Source organism: Hemicordylus capensis, chromosome 1, assembly GCF_027244095.1.
Source record: "Hemicordylus capensis ecotype Gifberg chromosome 1, rHemCap1.1.pri, whole genome shotgun sequence".
Taxonomy (NCBI): Eukaryota; Metazoa; Chordata; class Lepidosauria; order Squamata; family Cordylidae; genus Hemicordylus; species Hemicordylus capensis.
The window spans coordinates 348,511,464-348,517,463 of record NC_069657.1 but is presented as its reverse complement, the minus strand read 5'-3'; the positions used below and the strand labels follow the sequence as shown (position 1 = coordinate 348,517,463).

The window sequence follows — 6,000 nt, the reverse complement described above, 5'->3', positions numbered from 1 at the left end:
ACAGCAGGAAAATACTTCACGTCATACAAGGTATCATAGCTGAGGTTCAGACATTACATTCTTGTTAATTATTATTAAAATATGTCTATACCGTTTTTTTTTTAAAAAAGGTCTCAAAGCAGTTTACATAACAAAAGAAGACAGAAGACAGTTCTCTGTTCCAAAAGAGCTCACATTCTTAAAGAAAAGAAAAGAAAAAAGTAGAGCGTACACCACACTAGCAACAGCCACTAGAAAGATGTAATGTTGAGCTTAATAGGGACAATTGCTCTCTGTCTCTTAATTATAAGGGAGTCACCAATTTTTAAAGGTGCCTCTTATGCAGTTAGCAAGAGTTATTCTTGCAGCACAATCCTATGTATCTTTGCTTGGAAGCACATTGCAGTGGCTGAAATTCTGATTCTATTACTCAGTGGAAGTCCTACTGAAATCAAGTACTACTACTATTATGACAAATATTTATATGCTGCTCTTCAACCAAAGTTCTCAAAGCTTTGGTTGAAGAAAAATTATTTCAAAGAAAAATAAATAATACATAATTAATTAACATGGTCCCCTGTCCCCAAAGGGCTCACAGTCTACAAAGAAACATAAGAAATACCAGCAATAGCCACTGGAGGGATGCTGTGCTGGGATTGGATAGGGCCAGTTGCTCTCCCCCTGCTAAATCGAGTAGTCCTTGATTTCAAGAGGATCAAGAGCAGAGTGAGGAAAGGGTTAAGCTGTCATCTGCCCAAGGAAGCATGAAGGACACGCCCCCTTTGAGATCGTGGCCAATCACAGCCACTTTGCTGATGTGGTGACGCTTTGCCCACAGCCCGGCTGCGGAGCTTGCTCGGATGTCCTGAAACTAGAGATTTACTGGCCACCATTTGCTGTACGTCTGTGGCACGAAATGGAGTTAGGATTTTTAACTCCAGTTAAAATTTTTTTAACTGCAGTTAAAGTGAATGTGTGAACTAGCCCTATGTGTTTGATAGGAGCTTAGTCTCAGGTAAATGAACGTAGGATTACCACTTTTACACAGCTGAATACCAGCTGTAGTTGCTTAACAATCAGGGGTGTAGCTATTATTGAGCAAATGGGTTCAAAGAACCTGCCCCCCCAGCTCCTGAGGACCCCCTATGTCCACCTCTCCCTATTTTCTTCATTATCTCCTACACTCTGAGGGGCTGCTAGAGAGAGGGTAAACATGGGCCCCCTCTCCCCTAGCTACATCCCTGTTGACAATAAAGGAGCCCTTTCCCCATTCTTTTCCACTGGACAATATGGCTATATTTGAAAATCAAGGCTTTTCACCCTAGTGGGGATAGTGGATATTGTTCAGTATGGATATTTTTCAACTCCATCCATAAACTGACTTAGCTGAATTGTAGATTATTGGTTGTTTTTTTAAAAATTATGTTTCCACTTATACCCCACCTTTCATGATAGCCCTAAGGTGGCTGCTATAAGTAGATTGGTTTGTAAATCTAGGCAGACTTAGATTCCCCTGTCCCTTGAATGCCAACAAGTTATGCATATTACAATGCTACTTTTGTAACTCATTGACTGGATGGCATACAAAATCCACAGAACTTTGGGCTTATATTATTTCTAGAATGCTTGAGTTATTTTTTTTTTTAAAAAGTGGAAAAGGAGACTTTTTGTTTTTAATTTAAGTTGTTATTTTCCCCCTTCGTCTGGGTGGTTGTCTCATATTTAAGCCAAAAACCTAAGTACAGTATGCACTGTACCTGTAAGCTAACTTCTCCTTTCCTTGTTATAGTTATTTTACAGTACTAGTCCATATAAGGGAGAAATTATTTGCCAGTGAGGAAAGGATAGAAGGGAAAACAAAATATCCTTTTAAGGTGGGTGGCACCTGTATGTGGCATCTTATTGGGGCTTCTTAAAAGTCAAGAAAGCTTCTTAAAAGCTTGAGGTTGGTGGCGTCAGCAGTGTCTTTGCTGGGCATGTCATAGAAGAGAGTTTTTATGTTCAGCCTGCAATTAGGGTTAGGTAAAGGAAGTTGAGCAATCATGCAATGGCCGCTGTTATATAACTCATTGGGCTGTGCCAGGGAACAGAGTTGTAACTTAATATTACCACAGCAAATTCACTGCCACAGCCAAGGGTCAATAGCTGTTTCCATGATAAACCCTGTCTTGCAGTTAATGTTTAAACCAGACATATTATGTCAGACAAAAACTTGGCATATACTTTCTTTGTTCAGGGTTGGAGGAAGCTTTTTTTTTTTTTAAATACCTTTGAATTTTTTTTTTTAAACCTGAAGTTTCTTAAATTAGACCATTCCAAAGAGCAAGATGAACTTGGCAGTTTGTGACTTCTTCTTCGTAAATAACTCTAGTATTGCATTTTCTACTTTGCCCTGTAGAACTGAATATGCAAGAAGGAGATATTCCAGTGGCAGCTGTGCTATGACTATTCTCTGCACTGTAAAATGGCTGTCCAAATAGCTAGGTAGCTATATTAGACATCTCCACAGAAAGGACTCAAACAGCTGGACTAAAGGGCAGGGTTCTGCTGTCCTCCACATCCACAAGCAATGTTGTAGGCATAGAAATAACAGTACATGAGACAGTTCATCCTGGACTAGAGCACTTTGTGCTGCAGATGTGGATGATTGAATGCCGCCACATAAAAATATATTATTTGCCCAGGAACTGCTAGTATTCCAGCATCCTAACCTAGCTTTTTCCCCTGCCATACTACATTTCCACTAGCAGGTTGGTTTTTTTGGACAAAGAGGGTAAGGAGGACCAACAAAGCTATGATCCACCTTTAATGTGATGTGATACAGGAAGATATTTGAATCTCTTGGTAAAAACCATTCAGCCCCCAAAGCCTATGCACAAATGTATGGATACCATAATGTAGAAATTGCTGCTCAGGTGTGGGTCTGTGTGTGTGCATGCATGTTTGCACACTTCCTGCTGCAGATGCTGGGATGCCTACAAAAATATACACTTAATTCCTATGATACAGTATGTACACATCTTCATGTGGCTCACCCTGTACAAAATTATAACATGGGAATAGTCCCAAAGAAATACTGCTAGATACTTCCCACTCCCACTTCCCAGAGTGCCCTACACCAAGAGTGTGGTCATAGTTCGCCCCTGGCTCGCTGCTGGCAATGGTGGTGGGTCAGGCAAAAGCTAAGGATGTGCCTGAACTGGTTCAACAGTCCTTTTCTAAACTGCCAAACTGGTTTGGAGGTCCAGCGGTTTGGATGATCTGGCGGGGGGTTACCTTTAAGGGACTGAGAGGGTGTTCTCACCACCAACCCCCTGCCACATTTCCCCTGCTGGCACTGTGCCCAAAATTGCTGTGTGGGGCAGCAGTGTACCTTCTTGCCACCCTTGTCAGCTTCCGACCGGAAGTGGCTGGTGCGCATGTTCGCTCGCATCATGCACTCGCACCGGCCTCTTCTGGTCTTACACTGACTGGGGCACAAAGAAAGTACACTGCCGCCCTGAACAGAGATTTTGGGCACAGCGCCAGCTGGGGAAATGTGGTGGTAGCTTAGAGCACCCTTCCGGTCCCTTAAAGGTCACCCCTCCCACCGCCGAACTGTTGGTCAGACAGTTCATGCACATCCCTAGCAGAAGCATTTCTACCTGGGTTAAAAAGTTGGGCTATTCTCTTCCAGAGCAGCTTGGAGCCCTCCACTCCCAATGCTCCAAATGACACGAGCTGCCTGGAGTAACCCAGGCAGCTTGTGTCAGCCTCTCTATTTTTAGAAAATGTTGTCGCATATATTTGTTTGTTTGTTTGTTTGTTTGTTTGTTTGTTTAACATATTTCTATACCACCCAACACGTGCATCTCTGGGTGGTTTACAATTAAAATCATTTAAACATTAAGATCAATTGAAAATCATTTAAACATTAAAATCCTTAACATTAAAATCAGTTAAAACCCAACATTAAAAGTATTAAAACTATAAATCTATATTCATTCCTGGGTGAATAAATATGTCTTCAGTGCCTTTTTAAAAAGTTGCCAGAGATGGGGAGGCTCTTATTTCAAAAGGGAGCACATTCCAAAGCTCAGGGCAGCAATGAAGAAGGCCTGTCCCCTATTAGCTGCCAGCCAAGCTCTTCAGATGATCTTAATGGGAAATGGGGCTCATGGTGAAGAAAATGTTCTCTTAAATACTCAGGCCCAAGCTGTTTAGGGCTTTATAGGTAATAACCAGCACCTTGTATTTTGCCCAGAAACCTATCGGCAGCCAGGATAGTTCTTTACACACAGGAGTAATATTATCTCTCCTGGATGTCCTAGAAACCAACCTGGCTGCCGCATTCAGTACCAACTGCAGTTTCTAGACTATGTACAAAGGCAGCCCTACATAGAGTGCACTGCAGTAATCCAGCCTAGAGATTACCAGCAGATGTACCACAATACTGAGGTTGTTCATCTCAAGAAACAGATGCAGCTGGCATATCAGCCAAAGCTGATAGAAAGCACCTCTGGCCACTGCCTCAACCTGAGACACCAGGGAGAGGTTTGGATCCAGATGTGCCCCCAGACTGTGTACCAGTTCCTTCTGGGGGAGCGTGACACCATCCAGAACCAGCAGATCAAAATCGTCTACCGAATACCAACCCCACACAATAAGTACCTCCATCAGTTTATTATCCCTCAGCCTCAGTTTGTTATCCCTCATCCAGCCTATCACTGCCTCCAGGCAGGCATTTAAGGAGGTTATGCCTTCTCCTGATGATGTTGACATGGAGAAATAGATTTGGGTGTCATCAGCATACTGATAACACCCTGCACCAAATCTCCTGATGAGCTCTCCCAGCAGTTTCATGTATGTATGTATGTATGTATGTATGTATGTATTCGATTTCTATACCGCCCTTCCAAAAATGGCTCAGGGCGGTTTACACAGAGAATAATAAATAAATAAAATGGATACCTGTTCCCAAAGGGCTCACAATCTAAAACATGTTTAACATGTAGATGTTAAACATTGGAGACAGTATGAAGCCCTGAGGGACACTGTACAAAAGTTTAGATTTTGAAGAACAACAGTCTCTAAGAGACGCCGTATGTAATCTGCCCGTGAAGTAAGAGCGGAACCACTGCAAAGCTGTGCCTCCTACCCCCAAACCCCTCAGACTTCCCAGAAGGATACCATGGCCAACAACATCAAAGGCTGACAAGAGATCCAAAAGGACCAACAGAGTCACACTCCCTGCCTGAAAGCCAGTTTGAAATTGGTCTAGATAATCACTTTCCTCCAAGACTGCCTACAGCTGGGAGACCACCACCTTCTCAGCCATCTTGCTTAGCCATGGAAGGTTGGAGACAGGCCTGTGGTTGCTTTACTCCAAGGGATCCAAAGCAGGCTTTTTCAGAAGTGGTCTAATAATTGCCTCCTTAAGACAAGGAGGCATCCTGCCCTTCCCCAGTGAAGCATTTATAATCTCTACCAGGCCCTCTACAACAGCCTCCCTGCCAGACTGTGTAAGCCATGTTGGGCAAGGATCAAGCGGGCAGGTGGTAGGCTGCACCATTCCAAGAAACTTGCCCACATCCTTAGGAGCCATGAACTGAAACTGATCCAGGGTCATCACAAAAGAGGAGCTGCTGGACACCTCAGCATCAGACTCTGTAAATTGTTGAGTCTGAATCTAAGTTGGCCCGGAAATGAGAGATTTTGTACATGCACACAAACATATCAATTACCTCTCCTTAACTCATGTTTCTCCCTATTCCCAACAAAACATGTTTATTTTCATTGCTCAGCTTTTTATGTGAGTGCCTATTAAATCTGTATAGATATGTCATTCTCTGATCCTTAGAACATGGAAAGAGAGAAACAGTTAATAAAGAAGATGACTTTACAGAGTCTTGGGTGGTAATTGGCAAGGAGTGGAAGTAATTTAGTCAAAGGCTGTTGTAATCTTTTGGCCCAGGGATGAGTTGTTCATTTGTTTTTTTGTTCCTGTTCCAATATATTATAACATCATTGAAGATGACTTCA

The 6,000-nt window shown here is 42.6% G+C and overlaps 1 protein-coding gene across 3 annotated transcripts in view; it reads left to right on the top strand.

Moving 5' to 3' along the window:
* The first annotated feature begins 856 nt into the window (after positions 1-856).
* The window catches only part of LOC128341223 (uncharacterized), a 118,119-nt gene continuing 112,975 nt past the window's right edge, over positions 857-6,000 (top strand). For all 3 annotated transcript variants that reach the window (XM_053287490.1, XM_053287480.1, XM_053287472.1), the window contains exon 1: positions 857-994. The gene's annotated coding sequence lies outside the window, so the exon portion shown is untranslated. The remainder of the gene's footprint in view (positions 995-6,000) is intronic.